A 22,151-nucleotide genomic window follows, 5' to 3' on the forward strand; every position below is an offset into this window, starting at 1 on the left:
TGTAGGCCTGTTGTAATTTTGTACATTTGGAGTCCTGTAAGCCTCTTGTATTTGATTTACCATTTTATTCTTTAAGTTTGGGAAATTTTCTAATATTATTTCATTGAAAAGATTGTGCATTCCTTTGATTTGTATCTCTATGCCTTCATCTTTCCTGAAAAATTTCAAATTTGATCTTTTCATGTTATTCCATAGTCCTTAAAAATTCTGTTCATGGATTCCTTTTTTTCCAATTTTTTTTTAATTTTTAACTTTTATTTTTTATTTATCTTTCATGGATTTTTACCATCTTCTCTGCATGGTCAACTTTATTTTCAGTATGACATATTTTGTCTTTGCCTGAGGTTCTGTCTAATCTGGTGGTGATGTTTTCTCTTGAATTTTTAATTTAGTTTACTGTTTCCATAATTTCAAGGAATTCTTTTTTTTTTCAGAATCTCTGCCTCTTTTATGAAGTGATTTTTCACTTCTTTATTTTCTGTCTGATTTCATTTCTTATACCATCCTTTACTTCACAAATCAGTTTAGCTATGTACATTATGTACATTCTAAACTCCTTCTTTGACATTTCTTCCACTGAGTTGTCAGTGGATTCTGTTATTGGAGTATCTTGACTTGTTTGGGGCAATTTGTTCCCTGGCTTTTTCATGGTCTTTGTCTGTCTACCCATCTAATAGTATGGATCTGAGACAGTAGAATTTCTACCCTGTGAACTTATAGTGTCCCTAAAGCTTTCCAGTACTTCACCATTTAGGGAGAGACAAATAATAACAACAACCAATGCAAACAATATACAGCATAAAACCAATTACTTCCTATTGTAATGTCTATAATGTTAATTATCAATATAAACAGAAATGATATGATCAGTTATTGCCTACAATAAAAACAGCAAATTTGCAAAAGGGTTTATAATATCAAATGGTGGACGGGGAGGGAATAGAAGTGATATAGGATGTGATGATTATGAGGGAGGAGAAGAAAAACTTAAAATAAGAGTGAAAGAGAGAACAATAGAGATCAACAATCAGCAGAAGAAAAAAGACTGTCAAGGGAAATGGGCAGGAGCAATATATATGTATTTTTAACTTTTTATTTTTTATTTTTCTTTCATGGATTCTTACCATCTTCTCTTTACCATCTTCTCTTCTTTATATATATATATATATATAGAGAGAGAGAGAGAGAGAGAGAGAGAGAGTAAAATTTTAAAAAATAAAAGAATAAAAAAAAACTAGAATATACTAATCAAACATCCTAGTTCACAAAAATCTAATCATGAAAAATAACTGACTTCAAGAATGCTAGAAATGAGAAAAAAGAAACAAATATAAATGTGCATAAATCTCCATGTACCATTAAGGTCACAATTAAACAGAAAAAGAATGAAAGAGTGAAAAGTTAAAGAATTCTTTCCTTTGGAGTTCAAAAGATTCTCAGTTTCTCTTCTCAGCAGTTTTAGGTGGGGTGACTGGAATGTGATGCTCCACTTTCTGGATTGCTAGAGTGAGAGAGGTAATCCTGTAGGTAGAATTCCTGGAAGCCGTTTTTAGGCTTAGACAGGCTACAGGCTCTTTGCTGAATGCTAATTGGTCTGGAGAGTTTTAATTAGCATGCTTCCAGTGCTAAGTACTTAATAGTTCATGCTGGAAGACTGTACCCCAGAGAACCTCCCTGGGTTCCACTACTGGGTTGGTGTTATGGGAATCACACAAGAATCAGCAAATGGCACCTGAAGAGTGGGAGGAAACAGACTTTATTTTACACTGGCGGGCCCAAAGAAGATCAACACTCCAAATTTTGAGCATCTGTTATCAGTTTTTCACAACATTTATAGGCTATCTAGTGTCATAGATTTTCTAGTCTAAAATGATAAATAATTATGTACAAGTTTTCAAAAAAACACAATATATGATTGTGTGTGTTTACAAGCAGGAAGTGTGTTTATAGAGTGTGATAAGAGAGACTGACTCTTCTTACATGGCCTTGGGTAAATCTCTAGCCTTGGATCTGAAGTCTTTGCAGGGGTGTTTATATTTCAAAGGAACATGGTTAGATTCTAGAGAAAGTACTTCACAATCCAAAAGGAAGAAGTGAATGGTGCTAATTAGATTCCCTGAAAACCAGCTGGTGGGAATAGGGAGGGGAATTTTCTCTTTCCTGGGCACTAATTCTTACAGGCAGCATCCTTAGTGTACTTTATATTCAGGCCTGGGTCAGTTACCCACTACAGTGGAGGACCCAATTCTTAGTCCCCTACATCACCTTTAGATCCCAGGTTTCCTGGTCTTAGATTCAGTCTCCAAAGTCCATTGGTCCTGCCCCTGGCCTCTAAATTCCCAGACAGATGCGTCTCTCCCAGCCTGTCCTGCAAACAATCAGGTTGGAGGGGCATTGGTAGAGCTGGATGGGTTTCTGTGACCAATTATTCACTGTGTAAACCTTTCTCCACGTTTTTTTCTTCTGGTCACTTAAGCACTCTCTATGCCATGCAGTGTATTTACTGGGCCTGTATTTTGGGCCAAACTCAGGTTTGCCAGGTATCAACTCCCTCAGCTGCCAGCCCTGTGCAGAGATGCAAAATGGTTGCTTCCTTTGTCCTCCATATGCCACCTGGAGAGATGATGACGTTTTCCCCTGCACACAAATATTGTGCAGTGTGTCTTTCTGGTTTGTTGGGCAATATTGTTGAGCTCTAAAGGTTGCATACCCACACTTACCTCAGGCCTCCCAAAAATGCGGGTTCCTTTAATTCCCTTATTCTTCCACCATGCTCATGGAGGGTGCACTCTCACTGGTGCTTCTGGCCCAGCTGTGGCAGTGGCTGTGAAGCTGAGGATTTCTTCCTTATTTTATCATATCCAACCTCCTGAGTCCTGATCTGTTTGAATGTCCATTTTTAAATCCCAGTAAAATCCACCTCTTTATTTATTTATTTATTTATTTTATTTTATTTTATTTTATTTTGTATGCATCCCTACACCTTTCACCATCTACCCCAAACCACCTATCTCTCTCTAAATACCTGTAATAATAAGCTTTCCATAATGTCATATATTCTAATTTCCAAGCCTAAACCTTTTAAATATTTTTTCTTTAATAATTGAATAAATATAAGTCCTGAACAGGGACTACAACTCCTGTAGAATCAAGCTTCAGCCTACTTCTCTGTGGCAGACAGTGGTTTGGATGACCCACAAATCTTTACAACATGATTTCTCCTTTCTGGAAAAACTAACTACTATTTAGTATCATTTCTTACAGCTAGAAAACTTTTCAATATGGATGTTATACACACACACACACACACACACATTGCAAAACTGAACTTATCAATGTAATATTTGGTGTTTTGAGTGCAGATTCCTAAATTATTATCTTGTTTTCTTTCCTGATTAAAAATGAGCTGTCACTTCCTTCTTCTGGCCTTAAGTACAGAAATAAGCACTGACACTAGAGGAGTTATCTAGGGACTATGAAGCATTCAGAGTAGGACAAAATCAAGTATGAAGAATGACAAGGCTAGAGAGACAGAAATAGTCTGGGCATCCCATGACATATTTGACCAGATAATGAAAGTCATTTAATTTTATGTGGACAAAAAGAACATTTTTTAATATAAATCTTTAAAAGTTATTTGCCACAAAAACTTCTCAACAATATTTTATTAAACTTCATCTTATGGTACTTTTTCTTTGCCTTTTAGCTTCAGACATACAGTACTTTATTAAATATATTAATTTGTACATTTTATTTAAACTTAAGAAAAATTCTAAACCACAATTTTTTCTCTCACCTAAAGGCCTTCATGGATGAACTTATTCTTGACTGCACACTCTCCTGACCTCATTACCCACTCTTTTGTTAACTACTTTAAGTATTGATTTAGACAAATTACTACAAAAAGACCTTCCTTGACCCCAAAAGTAGGTTAGGCTCACCTGAAATACATTATTGGCGAACTTCGTAATTCCTCTTTCTATATTGTCATCACACTTAAAAACCCTGCTCACACCATTATGTCTAGACTATATGGTTCTGATGACAGAAGCTGGGTTTCTTACTCCACTCTTGATTTTTAGCACCCATTTTAATATTATCATACTACAGATATTCAATACCTTCTTATTAAATATGTTACTTGATTTAGCATTTTGATTGATAATTAATAATGCTTTGTGATCTTAATCTTATTGTTTGCAAAATATGTAACATCTCATAAATATTTTTCAATTGTTTAATCTCATTATTTGAATATTCCAAATACTGGACTATGATGCCAAAAACACCCTTTTTTTCTGTCTCTATCTATATACTTACATGCATACATATATACACACATGTGTACAGATATAGATATAAGCTATCTATCTATATACACACACACACACACAAATACTATTCTACGTCTTTCTTTATGCTAGTTATAGCTTTATAATTTAAAATTTTTTTTTCCAGTTGAGGCAAAATGTACACAGACTGAGATGCGTGACTCTGGCATGTGGTATTTAGTTTGTGGTTCCTATCTGATTTGGACTCCCTAAACCTCCAACTGTTTCTTCAATGGAGGGAGAAACCCCATTTCTAACCAAATTTCCAATCCACTGTAGCTCACAAACTCTTCGCAAGGCTAGAGTAATAAATAAGACTCATTCTGTTTCCTTATTTCAGGATTCACTAGTTTCACTTCAAACACTGATGTTCACTGTATGAAAATGGTTTTTATATATTTGGTCAGTTTTTAGTTGCTTCGGCCCTAAAGAGCATCCAGTTTCCATTACTTAATATCACCCAGAAATGGAGTCCACACTTAAAACAAGTTTTGTTTAGTGTCTTGCTATTTGATTTCTAATTGTCTCACTTGCTTTTTGTTTCTTCTCTACATGATGGAAATTGTGAGAGCTTCCCTCTTCTTAAATTGTGCACTTGGCAGGCATATTTATACAGTGAAAAAATAAATTACTACTTAGAGTGTCTTGAGCTTGTGCCTTCTAAGACAGGACTACTTGCATATCATAGAAAATTATCAATTCTTCAAACTATTTCTTATGGTCTAAATCAAGGTATCACATGATTAGCTGACTCAGATCATGGTCATGATCATGTCTAAGAATGGAGGAAACAGTGGAAGAAATTTTAACTTCATAAAGTAAATGTTTTCTCTTATTAAATAAGGTCTGACACCAATTCATGAGAAACAGGCCATCACAGGTCAAGGTAGATTTCCTTATTACCTTCAGCTAGTTTCCTGATACTCAAACTGTGGGTCAGTGGCCATTCCGGTGGGCGTATAATGTATTAGCTAAATGTTTCAGTGAAATCTTACATCTCTACATATTCACTCTTATTGTTCTCATTTAAAAAAAAATACCTCTCTTTGTAAGGTAAAATTAAATCTGATGCATCTTCAAGCGTCTGAGTTAACATCATAGAGTACATTCTGCCTTTGTTTTTTTGTGTTTGGCTTGTTTTTCTTTGCATGGTATTCTCCAACTCCATCTGTTTACCAGCAAATGCCATAATTTCAATATTTCATTCTTCTTTAAAGATGAGTAATATTCCATTGTGTGTGTGTATGTATATATATATGTGTGTGTATATATGTGTGTGTGTGTGTGTATATAAATATATGTATACATACCACATTATCTTTATCCATTTATCTGTTGAAGGACACCTAGGTTGGTTCCATAGTTTAACTATTGTGAGTTGAGCTGCTATAAATATTGATGATGCTGCATCAATGCATTATGCTGATTTTAAGTCATTGGGTTATGAAACTAGGAGTGGGACAGCTGGGGCAAATTGAGGTTCCATTCCAAGTTTTCTGAGGAGTCTCCATACTGCTTTCCATAGTGGTTGCACCAATTTGCAGTACCACAAGCAATGTATGAGTGTACCTTTTTCCCAACATTCTTGCCAATACTTATTATTGCTTATATTTCTGATAAATGACATTCTGACTGGAGTCAGATGAAATCTTCGAGTAGTTTTGATTTGCATTTCTCTAATTGCTAGAGATCATGAACATTTTTTCATGTTTTTTGATCTATTGTATCTCTTCTTCTCTGAAGTGTATTTCGGTTTCTTAGTCTATTTATTGATTGGGTTATTGGTGGGCTTTTTTGGTGTTAAATTTTTTGAGTTCTTTATTATATCCTAGAGAATAATGCTTCATCTGAGGTGCATGTGATGAAGATTTTATCCCAATTTGTAAGCTCTCTTTTCACATTATTGATCATTTCTTTTGCTGAGAAGAAGTTTTTCAGTTTTAATCCATCCCATTTATTGATTCTTGATTTTACTTCTTGGACTTCAGGGGTTTTGTTAAGGAAATCAGATCCTAGGCAAACATGGTGCAGATTTGGGCCTACTTTTTCTTCTAGTGTACACAGGGTCTCTGTTATAGTGACTAAGTCTTTGATCCACTTTGAGTTGAGTTTCATGCAGGGTGGGAGATAAAGGTTTAATTTCATTTTGTTAAACATGACTTCCATTTTTCCCAGCACCATTTGTTGAATTAGGCTATCTTTTCTCTAGTGAAGGTGTTTGGGACCTTTGTGTAGTATGAGATAGCTGGATTTATGTGGGTTTGTCTCTATATCTTCTATTCTGTACCATTGGTCTACATGTCTGTTTTGGCACCAATACCATGCTACTTTTATTACTATAGCTCTGTACACAGTTTGAAGTCTAGTATTGTGATGTTTCCTGCTTCACACTTCTTGCTAAGGATTGCTTTAGCTATTCTGGGTCTCCCATTTTTTCAAATGAATTTCATGATTGCTTTTTCTAGTTCTATGAAGAATGTCATGGGGATTTTGATAGGAATTGCATTAAATTTGTATAACACTTTTGGTAGCATGGCCATTTTGACAATAGTAATAGTTTGAAAAATAGTGATAATTTGAGTTATTCTTTTCCTATTCATATCCCTTTAATTCTTTGGTTTATCTAATTGCTCTGGTTAGAGTATCAAGGACAATGTTGAAAAAAGTGGTGAAAGAGGGCATCCTTGACTTGTTACAGTTTTTATAGGGAATGCTCAATTTTTCTCCGTTTAGATTTATGTTTCTTTTGGGTTTAGCATATGTCTTTTATGATGTTGAGAGATGTTCCTACTATCCCTAGTTTTTCTAGTGTTTTGAATGTGAAGGGTGCTGTATTTTGTCAAGTGTTTTTTCTGCATCTATTGATATGATCATATGATTCTTGTTTTTAAGCCTATTGATATGATGAATTATGTTTATTGATTTCCATATATTGAACCAAACTTGTATCCCTGGGATGAACCCCACATGATCATGGTGCACTATCTTTTTAATATGTTTTTGTATGCAATTTGCCAGAGTTTTATTGAAAATATTTGCATCTAGTTTCATCAGGGATATTGGTCTGAAGTTTTCTTTCCTTGTTGTTTCTTTGTCTAATTTTGGTATCGGGGTGATACTAGCCTCACAGTATGAGTTTAGATGGGTTCCCTCCTTTTCTATTTCATGGAATAATTTGAGAATACTGATGTTAATTCTTCTTTGATGTCCTGGTAGATCTCAGCTGAGACTGGTCTTGGGCTTTTCTTAACTGCCAGGCTTTTGATGGTGTTTGCTATTTCATTACTTGAAATTGTTCTATTTAAATCATGCATAACTTCCTGTTTCAATTTAGGTAGATCCTATGTCTCTAGAAATTTGTTGATGTCTTCAATATTTTCTATTTTATTGGAATACTAACTTAAAAAACAGTTTCTAATTATTTTCTGTTTCTGTTGTGCCCATTGTGATATTTCCTTTTTATCACATATTTTAGTAATTTGAGTTTTCTCTCTTTTTCTCTTCATTAGTGTGGCTAGGGATTTATCAATTTTATTGATTGTTTTCAAAGAACCAACTTCTTGTTTTGTCAAATTTTTCTGTTGTTTCTTTTGTTTCACTTTCATTGATTTCAGATTTGATTTTAATTATTTCCTGTCTTCAACTGTTTTTGGTGTTGATTTATTCTTCTTTTCCTAGGACTTTGAGATGTAATGTTAGGTCATTTATTTTTGACTCTTATTCTTTTAATAAAAGAGCTCAAATCAATAAACTTTCTTCTTAATTCTGCTTTCATAGTGTCCCGGAGATTTTGGTATGTTTTATTGGTATTTTCATTTATCTCTAAGTAATTTTTTATCATCCTTGATTTCTTCTACTATCTATTTGTCATTGATTATTGTATTAGCATCCATAGGTTAGAGTAACTTCTATTTTTTATTTTATCTTTAATTTTGAATTTCAGTCCTTTATGATCTTATCGATTGCAGGGTATTATCTCCATTTTTTTTTTTTAATTTACTAAGAGTTGCTTTTTGACAAAACATATGATCTATTTTAAAGAAGGATCCATGTGCTCCTGAGAAAAAAGTATATTCACTTGTGGATGAATGAAATATTCTACATATGTTTGTTAAGTCTAAATTATTGACTGTATTATTTAGTTCTATGGTTTATTTAGTTTTTGCTCAGAAGATTTGTTCAGTAGTGAGAGACATGTGTTAAAGTCACCAATATTATTTTTTGTGGTCTATCTGATTCTTGAAATTAAGAAGGTTTTTTTTTTTTTCTTTTTTGATGTACATAGATGCACCATTATTTGGGGCATAAATATTTATAATCACTATGTCTTGCTGATGTACAATTCCCTTCAGTAGAATTAAATGAACTTCTTTGTCCCTTCTGACTAACTTTGGTTTGAAGTCCACTTTATGTGATATGAGAATAGAAACCCCTGCATGTTTACATAATTCCTGTGAGTGATATGTTTTTGCCAATCATTTCTTCTTCAGTGTGTAGATGCCTTTGCCCAGGAGGTGAGTCTCTTGGAGACAGCATATTGTTGTATCTTGTTTTTTAATCCAATCTGTCCATCTATGTCTTTTGATTGATGAGTTTAGTTCATTAATATTCAAGGTTATTTTTGAGATATGATTTGTATTCCAGGTCATTTGAGTTTATTTCCAGTTTTTAATTTGAGTCAGTTTGTCCTTTGATTGACTATTGACTAAAGGAATAGTTCCTCCCTTTGCTGGTTTTCACTTTTTTTTTTTTTTCATTTAATCCTCATGGAATGTTTTGTTGAGAATGTCCTATAGTGCAGGCTTTTTTTTCCTTTTAACTTTTTTTAATCATAGAAGGTTTTTATTTCATCTTCAAATATGAAGCTTAATTTTGCTGAATAGGATTCTTGGTTGGCATCTATTTCCTTTCACAGGTAGGTATATGTTATTGCAGGACTTCCTAGGTTTGAAGGTCTGAGTTAAGAAATCCAAATTGGTTTCCCCCTTTATATAATTTGCTTTTTGCTCTCATGGCCTTTAAGATTTTATCCTTATTTTGTATTTTATTCATTCTCATTGAAATGTGTCTTGGTGTAAGTCTGCTGTAATTTTGTACATTCAGGGTCCTGTAAGCCTCTTGAATTTGGTTTTCCATTTCATTCCTTAGTTTTGGAAAATTTTCTGATATTATTTCATTGAAAAGATTGTGCACTCCTTTGATTTGCATCTCTGCTCCTCATCTATCCTGATAACTCTTAAATTTGATCTTTTCAATTATTCCTTAGTTCTTGGAAGTTCTGTTCATGGATTCTTCCCTTCTTCTCTGCATCTTCCCTTCTTCTCTGTGATGCTTTCCATTGAATTTTTAATTTGGTTATCGATTACTTCATTTTGAGAATTTCTGTTTTTTTTTTTTCCTGAATCGCTAACACTTTATCGAAGTGATCTTTTACCTCCTATATTTTCTCTTTGATTTCACTCTCATATCAGTTTGTTTAGCTATGTACATTCTAAACTCCTTCTTGGACATTTCTTCTACTATGTTCAGTGGATTTTCTTACTGGGGCATCTTGGTTTGTTTGGGGTATTTTTTCCCTTGCTTTTTTCATGTTACTTATGTGTTTTCCCATTTAGTTGTATGGGTCTGCGGCACTACAGAGTTTACCCTGCAGACTTATATTGTCCTTGAATGTTTCCAATACCTTTAATAGGGAGACCAATATCAACAGCACCCAGTGTAGACGATATATAGCCTTAAATCTAATATCTCCTACTAAGGAATCTACTGCTTTCTCACTGTAAACAGAAGTGATGAGTTCAATCACTGTCCACAATATAAACACATAATTGGCTTAAAGGCATTTACAATTTGATATGGCAAAGAGAGAACAGAAATAGTGTAGGATGTGATGTTTGTGAGGGAGGAAGAGAGAAGCTAGAAGTAAAAATTCACAGGAAAGTGAAAGAGGAACCAACAAAGATTGGCTGTTGGTGGAGAAAAGGTAAAAGGGAATCCTGGAAAACAGACAAATGAGGGGAAGAATACAAATAAAGAGGTAAAAAATTAAAAATATAAAAGAATGTACAACAGAACTGCAAAACACCATGTATATATCACCATCCTTAACAAACTGATGCATGAAAAATACCTTGCTCCAAATATGGTGGAAAAATATGGTTATTTCAAATATGATTAAAGAAGAAAAAATAAACAGAAATAAATCTCCATGGAAAATTGAACAACTGTCTCTGTAGGAATTCAAAAGTTTCTTAGCCCTATTTTTGACTTCTCACCAAATTGCCTGGCCTAAACTGGCCCTGGCAGACCCAGACACTATCCCACTGATCTGGACTTCATAGGTTCAGTCACACTGTAGTCTCAGGATCTCAGTGCTGCTGGAGTTTGGAGATTGGCCATTAGGGATGAGCAGTCCTGAGAAACAGGAACTAGATGGTGGCCACCAGCACTCCCAGTGGGAAGACCCCATGCACATCCTAAGTTGTAGGCACCCCAACATTGAACCTCTAGGGTGTCCCCAGATAGGGGTAGCTGTGCCATAAGATGGTGATGGCAGCAAACCTGTTGGTGCCCCAACTGCCCAGGCCCTGGTCAGCATCCCAAGATGAATGTGGCCGTGTCTCTCTGGCAATGGACCTCTGGGTGATGGTGGAAGCAGTATTGATGGGAGTCAGTGTTAGCACACACTGGTGCAGGTCAGAGGCAGCTGCCTTGAATTAGTGGCATAGGCAGCCAGTGAGGGTTCAGGAGCAGTGGGTGGCGGTAGCTGTGGCTGCCACAGCCACAAAGAGAAGACCTCTAGGCGACCTCCAGACAGAGGCAGCAGCATTGGCAGCAGCAGTGTAGACAGCAGCCTCACCTGGAGAAAAGGCCTCCGGGCCTCCATGGCAGTAGCATCAGGAGCCATTGTGCTCCTAGAGAAGACCTCTGGTGGACCACAGCAGCCTCTGCAGCAGTAGCATCTGCAACAGTGGTTTTTGCAGCCTATATATTCTTAAAGTGACTCTCAGATACATCAATTCAAATTTTCTCCCTCTATTTTATCACAAACTGCTGTTTTTCTTCCTTTATTTGTAATGTACTTCCTTTATAATACACAAATGGAAAGTTCACTTAGCTTCATCTCTTCCTTTAAATATCTAAAGTATGTAAGATTGTGATTTCCACTTTGGAAATGAGCTTGGGTTGTGTAATTTTGAAATGATTACCTTAATTTTTTTTTCAGAATAGTTTCATTACCTGTTGGATCCCTTGGTAGGTTTTCAGAAGAAAAAGAAAGCATTTCCTAATTCATGTGGCCTTTTAAAAAGGGTTCAGAATTTTTTCAAAGTGTGTTGACATACATGAATCATGTATATTTTGTATTTAAGTAATGATTTTAATACACATTCAAAATAAAGTTTTGGAGTCTTAAAAGCTCTTAAGCTATACAATTTACTGAATATATATAATTCTTACCTATTGATTGTTCTTTGTGGCTTCCATTTCCCTTTTTTTTCTTTGTCTATTTATTATTATACAGGTTAATACCAATAAACTGATATTTTTCTAAAGATTTTTTTCTTGTCAACTCACCTTCAATTTGTTTTAGTTCTCTTTCATGTAAGTGACATAGTATAGCAAAAGTATCCTCCCTTCTGCTCTGACACAGTTTAAAACTTGACGTTTTAGACTCCTTATGTTAGATCCTAATGCTTGTGGTTTTATATAATGTGATCTGACTTTACATGGTCTGTACATCTGGTTTGTGTTAATGCATTTTACTTTTGAAATATGGATTTATTTATTTCTCTCACTCTTTCTCTTTCCTTCTTTCTTTCTCTTTGTTTGTTTGTTTCTTTCTTTCTTTCTTTTTTCTTTGTCCTGGGAAGAATGCATCCCAACTTTCAGGGTTTTGATTTTTTACATTTGATTCACCATTTTCCACCATTGTGTGTCCCTCTTTTCTTTTTTCCTAAGATTTTCTGATTTCCTTTTCTATATTGTTGAACAATCAAAACCAATATTTAAAATATGTTTAGATTCAAATGGTAATTCATTTATCTCGTCTCATCCTCATAGGTTTATAATAACATTTCCTTTTATGTTGTAGAGGGCTTATTGTTCTTTGTGTTCAGTTATGCATTGCTTTCCTTTTTCCTCCTCACTTTTAATTTATCATTGATTAGAGGATGTTTCTGGCCCTTGTTTTTAGCAGCAGACAACATAGAGATTTTATTTTTTTCTCCTCACTGCCCTACTGTCTCCTTTCAGGTGTTGACTATAAAACATGGGGCTAAGGCTTACATAATTTTAAGGGGTCGTTTTTTTAAAAAGGTTGTATGAAATTTAAAGACAGAATTAATTCTAAAATTGACATAGCGTATTTAGAATAAAGACATTAAAACAAACTACCAGTATCTTGAAAATCAGAGTCTCTTTCTTTCCCTTTAGTTTATTTGAAATTTTACATATAAATGATCTCCGATGGCAATTTGGTATCCCTTCCCTCTCCCATTCCTTTACTATCACAATATCTTCTATCCTATTGCATCACCACTTAGAACACTATCTCTGCTACTCAAGTGTATTCCATGAACCAGAAGCACAGCAAGTTGCTGAGAGTGCAAAGCCTTAGCCCTAGCTCTGACCTACTAAATCAGAATCTGCAAATTCCAAGAAGATCACCAGATGACTTGTGGAAGTATTAAAGACTATGAAATATTACATAACTCTGCCAGCTTAGAACTTCTAAACAGGTACCTTGAATCTAATGAAGTAGGCTTTTGTTGAAATAGGTTTTGCAATAAAAATGAGGTCACTTTGGTTCATGCAATAATGCAGAACATTTAGCTATATTGCACTGGCTCTATTCAGGACAAGAAAGCACACCACACTTAGGCAAACTCTTCATTCCAGGCTCTGTCCTAACAACTGCTGATTTCCCATTCCAGGATGCAAAGATAATGACACACAAAACTGAGTTTTCTTAGTGGCAGATTCCCCCTAGGCAGTTAGAGCAGTTCATTAAAGGAATGATTTGGTAAGTATGCTCTCAATTGGGCCTGCAAGACCTGGGAGTGCTGAAATCACTCTAGTTAGAAGGAGGAAAGCTGAGGATAGTGTTTTATAGGGAATAATCTGGAACAAAATAGGGGGTCCTAATGGCTACTAGTAGAGGAGGAATGTGGAAAAAATAAAAATCTTGAATGAGACTTTGTGTGAGGTTATTTGCTTTCTAGTATTTGACATAAATCCTCTTTTCCGTGTCCCCATAGAATCTTCTGTAAAATCTACTTTGCTCCCTAGTGCTTTTTATGGAGTGGATTTTCTTTATCAAGAAAAGAAGTGCTGGATCCTGCTGTGAAGTTGGCAGAAAGCAGAGCCGCCACTGGCTGCCCACCTGAGGGCAGCTGCCTGTGGGTTACTCCCTGCACTGTGGCCTCTCCTCCACCTCGGCTTTGTTCAGCACTGAGTGTTCACTGTGTGCCTGACTGCACAAAGAGGTTGGGAGGTGAAGCTCTCACCCAGTCAAAAGGCACTGCACTCAGTGGGAGGAGGGAGACACACTGAGGTTTTTATTCAAGTATTTCAGGTATCTAAGCCTCATCTTTTTTCATCTGTCCTCCATTTAGTGTTTCAGGGATTAAAATGTCATAGATTGTCCTAAAAGCCTGGAGGTAACTGGAGGAAGCACTGCCGTTTGTGTTCCAAATTGTGTGTGTTGTTCATATTTTTTCTCTGAGGTCCTCAGGATTATGTCGATGGATGATTAAAGGAGGATAATCAGGAATTTAAAACTCTTTAAAAATACTCCCAGAAAAATTTACTGGCATTACACAAATTTTCTGGAAATTTTGTAAGGAGGAATATGTGAATTCATAATATTGTCTGAAGCTAGAAATACTTCAGGTAGAAACAACAGCTCTGATAGCACTGGTAAAAAATAAATGAGAAACAAACTTTATGACTTTCAATCATAAATTGGGCCACAAATGGCACATCACCATCTATCCAGAAAAACCTACCTGGCTTATCATCCCTCTGATGAGTGGGACCATTTCTTATCCCTCCCTTCTTGCCTCCTTCTCTTCTATTGCTGTCCCAGTGGAGCCAACTTTCCAGTGAAAAATGGATGGCAAACAAAATAGATGGCCATTCTCTCGCTCTCTCACACTTTCCAATTTTCCCTTCTACAGCAGAGAGAAGATTCATGATGCAGGAAATCTTTTCTGCCCCATATCAGGGAGAAAGTTCATAGCCATCTTTTCATTGGATAGTGGCAGAAGTTAATGTGAATTCACTGATTAGACAGAGAAAACAAATCATGGAAATACATACTTTTGATGTGTTTCTTAGGAGATGGTTTATTTCAGCCCAGTTGCTGGGTCTGCTTTTTCTTCCAGGCATGATAATATAAATTATTTTTTAAGATAAGAATAAATCCATTTTTAAATATTAAATGCATTTCTATAAATATGAAGCTTTACTTTTTCTTGCCTAAACTATTTTGAGATGGAAGTTATATCTGCTACAAATGAATAATGATGTTTAGTTACTCTTTAGAAGATATTTTTATTGAAAAATAAAAACATTGTATATCTATGTTAACAATAATAGGAAAAAAACAGTTCTCCAATTTTAATGCCCTTTCTTTCTCCATAGTTCACATAAGTAGAAGGAATATGTAGTTTATAATCAAGACAGGAGCTCCGACTGTGGTCTTTTGAATGTTATTTGTATAATGTCTAGTGAGAATCTATTCAAAGATTATTTTCAGGTGGTGCATAACTAGTGAGTGTAAATATCATAGCTTTGGTCTTAACAGCAGGTTACAAAGGAATATTCATTTGAATAAAGATTATTTTGAACACTATAGGAAATTGTTTATTATTTTTCAGTGAAGAGGTCCATCTTTCCCTCAAGCCTGTACTTTGTTATTCTGAAATTTCATTCCCAAAAAGTTTTAAAGGTTAAATACCCAAATGAGATATTTGAAAAAATAAGAGAACAATATAACAAACCTGAAAGTACTCATTTTATGGCTCCAATAAATATCATTTTGCCAATTTTATCTATAAATCTCTATATTGTTGTGTGGTTTGAAAATTTAAAGCACATCCAACATAACCATTATTTTGTCTTTGATTCTTAAGTATCTCTAAAAATATACTTAAAAATATAACCTCAATGCTATTATCATACTTATCAAAATTTAATTTCTTAATATCATCTAATACCCAGGGCTATCTTCAAACTTCCAAGACTGGCTCAGAAATGCCTGTATATATTTCAGTTGTTTAAATTAAATCAAAGTACACACATTGCATTTTGCCACTTTAAAAATCTCCTTTACTCCATAATAGCACTCCTAATGTGCTATGTCTTGTATGCTGTATTTTTAAACAAACTGATTTTAAAGCTATTTGTACTTAATATTCCACATTCTGGATTTGATTGATTGTGATGTTGTTCAAATTATTCCTTTTTCTTTCATTTACTTTGTCACTAAGAAGTGGTAGAGAATAAGTTGCTTTTGTTTTGTAAACCAAGAGTATGATAGAACCTGCACCACAGGCTGGCTCTCGGTCCCAGCAGGTCTGGAGGCCGGTGAGCCTGTCCCACTGCTAAGCTAATGGATTTGGAAGTCATTCCCATCTCATTTTCTCTATCATTTTATGTCTTAACAAAATATTATCATAGTAAACATAATAAATTTTAGTTGGTCTTACGTGTGGTTTTTATAATTGTAAGTTTCTTGAAGTCAAGGATGGCAACAATTTCAAACTAGAAACTATCATTAAATACATTCATTCAAAAGATGAAAGAATAGTTTGACATAAAAACAATTATTGACATAAAAAAGCATACCAATCAAATGGAAAAAATACTAGATCATCTTTCATAAAATGCAAAGAAATGCATGCCTGGAGTATTTAAAAATAGAACGAACAGCTTACTCTTCAGGATGATAAAAAAAATCATATTTAGTGAAAAAAAAAAAAAAAGAAACTATTGTCCAAAAGGCGCTATCAAGCCAGGATGTCTTCTAATATCATTATCCAGGGTCCTACCCAAATGAAGGGGCAGGGCTATTTTAACAACCTACAAAGAACTTTACACCGAGGTACAAAATAATAATGCAATGATCATTTTAAAAATTCTTATTGAATTCAATTTCAATAGAATGTTGGATGAGTAAAAAGGAATTTTTGCTATTTATGCATATATTACATCTATATTTCTTGCAAAACAAACTTCAATTGAAATCACTATTTTGAAATTAACTTTGTATTATAATTAATGAAGATATATGTGATCTAATGTAAATGAATGTGTACATCCTTGACCAGAAGAAAGCCAATCATCCCTGAAAAAAAACCAGCTTTTAACTTTTCTGTTTTTATTCTTGTAGTGCAGTAAACCAAATGTGAAAATGTTTTGTATAAATTATTTAGTATGTGATCAAAAAGGCTAAGCCTTGTCTAAAAGGTAATATTCATTTTATCATTATATATAATTTTTTGTTGATGTATACTTTCTCTTAGAGCTACTGAAATATGAAGTTAACATGAAAGCTTAAGCGTTCTTTCTCACCTGTGTTTCCCAGTGTGAAGAAAATTTATACTATTCTTGTGAAAATACAATCAAATGCTCTGTAAATTTATATTTGGCATGGCAAATAATGCATACTGACCCATTTTGAATAAAAGGAAATTGCTTAGTATGCCTACTAAAAAACAAAGGCCAATTTATACTTTAGCCAACACAGTTTTGTGTTTGGTGGGGTTGACACAGTCAAATTCTGCCTTTGTCTTTGTTTTAAACCTGCAGGAGACTTCTTGACTTTGGCCAAAACATGCAAATGAGAGCATTGAAGAAAATAATGTGAATTTCCTAAATTTAAAAGTTTTTGTAATAATAACAAAGTGTTTTCTTTGTTCCAAAATTAAAATGGCAGAAATAGATCTGGAGTTCTAGAAAGAATATGTTCGTGTAATTTTATGTCTAAAAGGCATTCTAATTAGTGAGTCTATCATGAATTAGCAAGAGTTCCCTCCTATAAAATTTAGGACAGAATTTGTCAAGCCACTTTAAATGATTTTGAATGGTCCAATTATCCAAATTGTGTTTTGAATGCAATCATGCAAAATGTATGAGATTTCTATCCAGCTTCTGGTGAAACTGATTATTAAGATTATAAAATTGTGTTTTAAAATGGAATGTCTTCTTCCAGTTACCCAAATAAATATAGTTAACTTTGACAGGAGATATAGATTTTTCCTTTGTAACGTAGAGGAGTTCAGTACAAATTCTAAGACATTTGGATTGTTTTCTTTACCCAAGTCATCTGCTTCGATCAACATAATGCTGAAAATAGCTACGGATATGTGACTGTTTATTGTCCCTAATACACCCCTGTTCAATGTTTTGTACTTCTCTGTTTGGGTACAGTTTGGTTCATTTTCTTGCTTTCTTCAGTTTGGTGATGAGAAATCTGACTTCAGTGTGGTATTTATTCCTTTTTAGATACCCTATTTCCTCTCATTTCTGTTATCCTTAATATTTTGAAATTTCACTACAATGATGCATATTTTAGGTGTATTATCTTTCTGTTAATTTCTTATTCATCTTTCTGATAATTCAGTAAGTTCACTTAGTTTAATCATCTGCATATTTCCTACCTCAACCCAAATGACCCCCTATTATTTTTATAAAAAGTTTTTTTCAACCTTTCCTTTGTTGTCATTTCTCCCTCTTGAATGACCGTTCATAATAGAGAATGATCAGAAATTCTAAATCAGATTTCTTGCCTCTTTAGTTTTCAGTCTAAATTTCTTCTCTTTGTAGACTACTGCTCCATTATCAGATATTTTGAGTTCTGTCTTCCTGATCTAAATTCATTTTTCATCTATATACATTCTGCATTACAATTCTGCTAATCTGCTAAGTGTTTTATTTTGAAAATTCTACATTTGTGGGCTGTATCCACATACACAATTTCTAGACTATCTAGTTGTATTCTTTTCATAACCATCCCTTTTTTCATCATTTCTGACTGTTTTTCAAGGTAACTTCTCCTTCTGAACATATTGATATAGTCATTTAAATCTGAACACTGTTTTAAATGATGTAGTTCTGGTGTTATGACTTTATTTTGTCTTTCATTTCTTCTACTACTGTGTTATTCTTCCTTAGATATTTTACATTTTCTATTTGGTACTTATAATAGTTGAGATTGTCAGGCACTCTAGCTTCTGTTGGCAAAGGTGTGAAAAAGGTTTGAATTTCTCTTCTTTTCCAGTTATACTTTTTCCCTTCCTATCACCTTTTATTTGGTTTCAGAAAGAAAGGGACAGGCATGTGTCAATCTTCCTGACAAAATGATGGTCTTCTGGGAAGGAAAGATGTCCATCCTGCTTTGGTGTTATCAGTGACTTCTAGCCTTACCCAAGTTCCTTCACTCTGGGATGAGAGAGGAGAGGGAACTCTGCCACTCATACAGGGTCTATACAAGGGGACAGATAGAAAAAGATCAACCTCACTGTCTCATTCCACTCTGGAATCCAGTTCTTGTCATTCTAACTGCAATGTTTGCTTTAGATTCTGGTTTCCTATCCTTGTGTATTTCTATATTGCAAAATTCTTACAGATTAAGATATCATTATATTGTGTGTATTGTAGTCATCTAAAAAAGGGAGCATGCTTACCTTTCCAAGCTATTTTTAGTAATGAAATATTTCAAATATATGAGAACGGAAATATAATGGATACTGATCATTCATGAATAAGTTTTAATAAATCATAATATTTTAGCATATTTGTACTATTTACTTGTATTTTTAAAAATTATAGACATTTGAAGACTCTAAACAATCTTTCTTAATGCAATCTTCCTTTTCTTCTGAGATCATCATGCAGAATTTGCCTAAATCATTTCCCTAAATCTTCTTACAGGGCATATTTGTTCCTCTTGGCTGGATATTGGAAAGTGAAAAGTCTGTCTTAAAATATATATATTTAAAATAAGAGGGAAAAAGAAGATGGATTCTGGGAAAATGGAAGGGAGATCAGTGGAATAGAGGAAGTGAATAGAGAAGGAAGCAGGAAAAAATGGGAAAAGGGAGAAACTCTGGAATGAAATTGACAAAATTATGCTATGTGCATACATGAATACACCACTGTGAATTTCACCTTTATGAATACCTATAAAATACAAATTTAAACAATAAATAGAAGGAAGACCAGTATAGGAAGGAGAACAGAGGGATAGGAGAAGAAGATGAGAGGTAGCACTGGGGACTTAAATGCCCATGTATGTATGATTATGCCAAAATGAACCCCAGTAAATGTATAAATATAATGCACCAATAAAATGATTTTTAAAATTGGAGATGCTTCCTGATTTTTCGGGTGGCTCAATTGCTTTTATTTATAGAAATTAAAGAAACAAAAAACATAAATTAGAGCAGGCCTAGTCAACTGCATAACTTTATATCTTATATATAGGCAGGACTCTTAATACAACTCTAGTTTGCTACAGATCTGCCTCTTGTTAGGGTTTTCACTATTGCCATCATCTTGATAGTCAAATACACACAAGGAGGAAACCTCCTTTCCTATCACACAATCCCTAAATGCAATTATTGATATATCTTGCAAAGCAATGATATGTTCCAAGCAAATAACTCACTGTGGCAGAAAGATAAAATCATTTGAAACTGTTCTGCACCATCAATGGCTGTGTGCATGAGGATAACACCTCTGAGTCTTAATAACACAAATTATAAATAGAAAGAATTAAACCTGTCTTTAGATATGTGGATGAAACTGATGAACTACATATTGCAGGGCCTGCAAATAATAGATGTCAAAATTTAGCAACCATGCCTGACTAGTCTCCCCTTTTCTGCTTTACTCTAAGTTATTTTGAGCAGCTGATTGGAGAAATGGTATATGATGATACTCTACTAACTGCCAGCTTTGCATAAACTTCAAAAGAGTGGATTTTGTTGGAAGAAAAACCTGCATTTGAAACGGCATTGAATATAAAATATCCACTTCCCTACCCTCAACACTGCTTTATTGTCATAGCTCACTTGGTCAAAATATAAATAATCAATTAATCAATGATATTTGTGATTAAGAAAAACCAACCAAACGGTACTTATCAGAATTTACTGGTTACCATAAACAAAGAACAAAAAGAGTAGAGTCAATTTTGTTTTTATTTATGTAGGTTCAATTTTCTATTTGGGTCTTTCTATAGCTAACTAACTTTTGATATTTTTATTTATATATTGGTTAATATTCCTTTTTGTAATTTGTCTTTATTGTTTATTTCCTTGTACAGAAAGAATGCCAATGAAAAGAGAAATGGAATTTAAAATGGCATAGGGGTTAATTATTAGTTCAGAGATTAATCTCATGAATTACTTTAATAATTTGTCATCCAATCTTTCTTGGGTTAAATCAATAACCAAATACAAAAATTTGATATAGTATGCTTTACATTTGCTCTGGATAAAGATTCAGAAAGATAGCATTTGTTTTTATGATTTCTCTTCTTTAATATCTTTATCCTTAAATGAGCTTCAGTAGGGTAAATGCAGAAAGGACTTGGCTGCATTAGGACTAAAATTCTATTTGTGAGAACTTCTCCCCTGTTTAAAAAAAAAAAAAAAAAAAAGAGCTATAGCTGAAAATGAATAAAACAGCTTTGGTTTAGATTGCTTGGAAATCCTCCCCTCTGCTGCAATTACCGGATGAAATAGACATTAAGCTCAGAGGAGTTCTTCACTCAGTCTCTCTTGCTTCTTGCCTCTGTGAGGGACTGTTTTTCTGATGCCATTATTGGCAGATCGCCACATTGCACCTGCTGATCCACCTGCCTCTCACTGGCGTGCAGTATTTAAAATGTTACGCAATTAAAGTAAATGAGTTTAAAGGGCTGGATTTGCACTACACCTCCTGGGGAGCTGTTGTTCATCCTTAAAAGTGCCTGATGATGGTTTGGGAAGCAGTGCTGCTGGACTGGCCCTGGGGTGCTGAATTGCTCCCCTTTGAAGAACTCTGTGGTGAATCTCCTCATGAGGATGCTAAATGGTGAGGAAGCATAAAGACAGATATTTTGTACCCCAGGCATCCAGTCTTTATAGATTGAGACTAGGCAGCAAAAGAAAGATTGGAAAGTAACTAGAACCTCTGTTTCTTGACAAAATATAACTTTATCTTCACCAATTTTAATTTGTATTTATCAGTTTAGTTTTAATTATTTCCTGCAAACCCATGTGTAAAATGATGAGTAGAGATATTTCAAAATGGAAAAGTTATCTACTTATCGGAACACACTTTAATGTCTCATCATTTTCATAGTGGTCATTAGTTATTCTGTAGTGTATCTTACTGCTAGGCATGATATGATATAATTAAAAGGTGGTTTATTTTAGTGCATCCTGCTCTTTTGCATAGAGGTTTGAGAATATCTAGGCATACTGATTGAGACCACAAAGACATGCTTTAAAATAAATTTGTTACTTATTCACCAAAAATACATTTTTATGTTGGGCACTATCATATTAAGAATACAAAAAATAATCTCCTAGCTTTCAAGGAGTTTTTCTTGATATTAATGCCAAGCAGCTAAGAGAGTGGATTCTTTCCTTCTGGCATTGCATACATTCTAGACACAGCTATAAGAGAAACACATGAAAAGTTACGTGCAAGACCTCTGGTTCGTGTGTGGCATGTAAGTAGTTTGCAAGTCATCACTGCTGTCCTTACAATGAAATAAAAGCTGAACTTAAAACTATTTTCAACTGCTCATCTTAGATCAACCAG

The sequence above is a fragment of the Sciurus vulgaris genome (genome assembly GCF_902686455.1).
Source record: "Sciurus vulgaris genome assembly, chromosome: 2".
NCBI classification, from domain to species: Eukaryota; Metazoa; Chordata; class Mammalia; order Rodentia; family Sciuridae; genus Sciurus; species Sciurus vulgaris.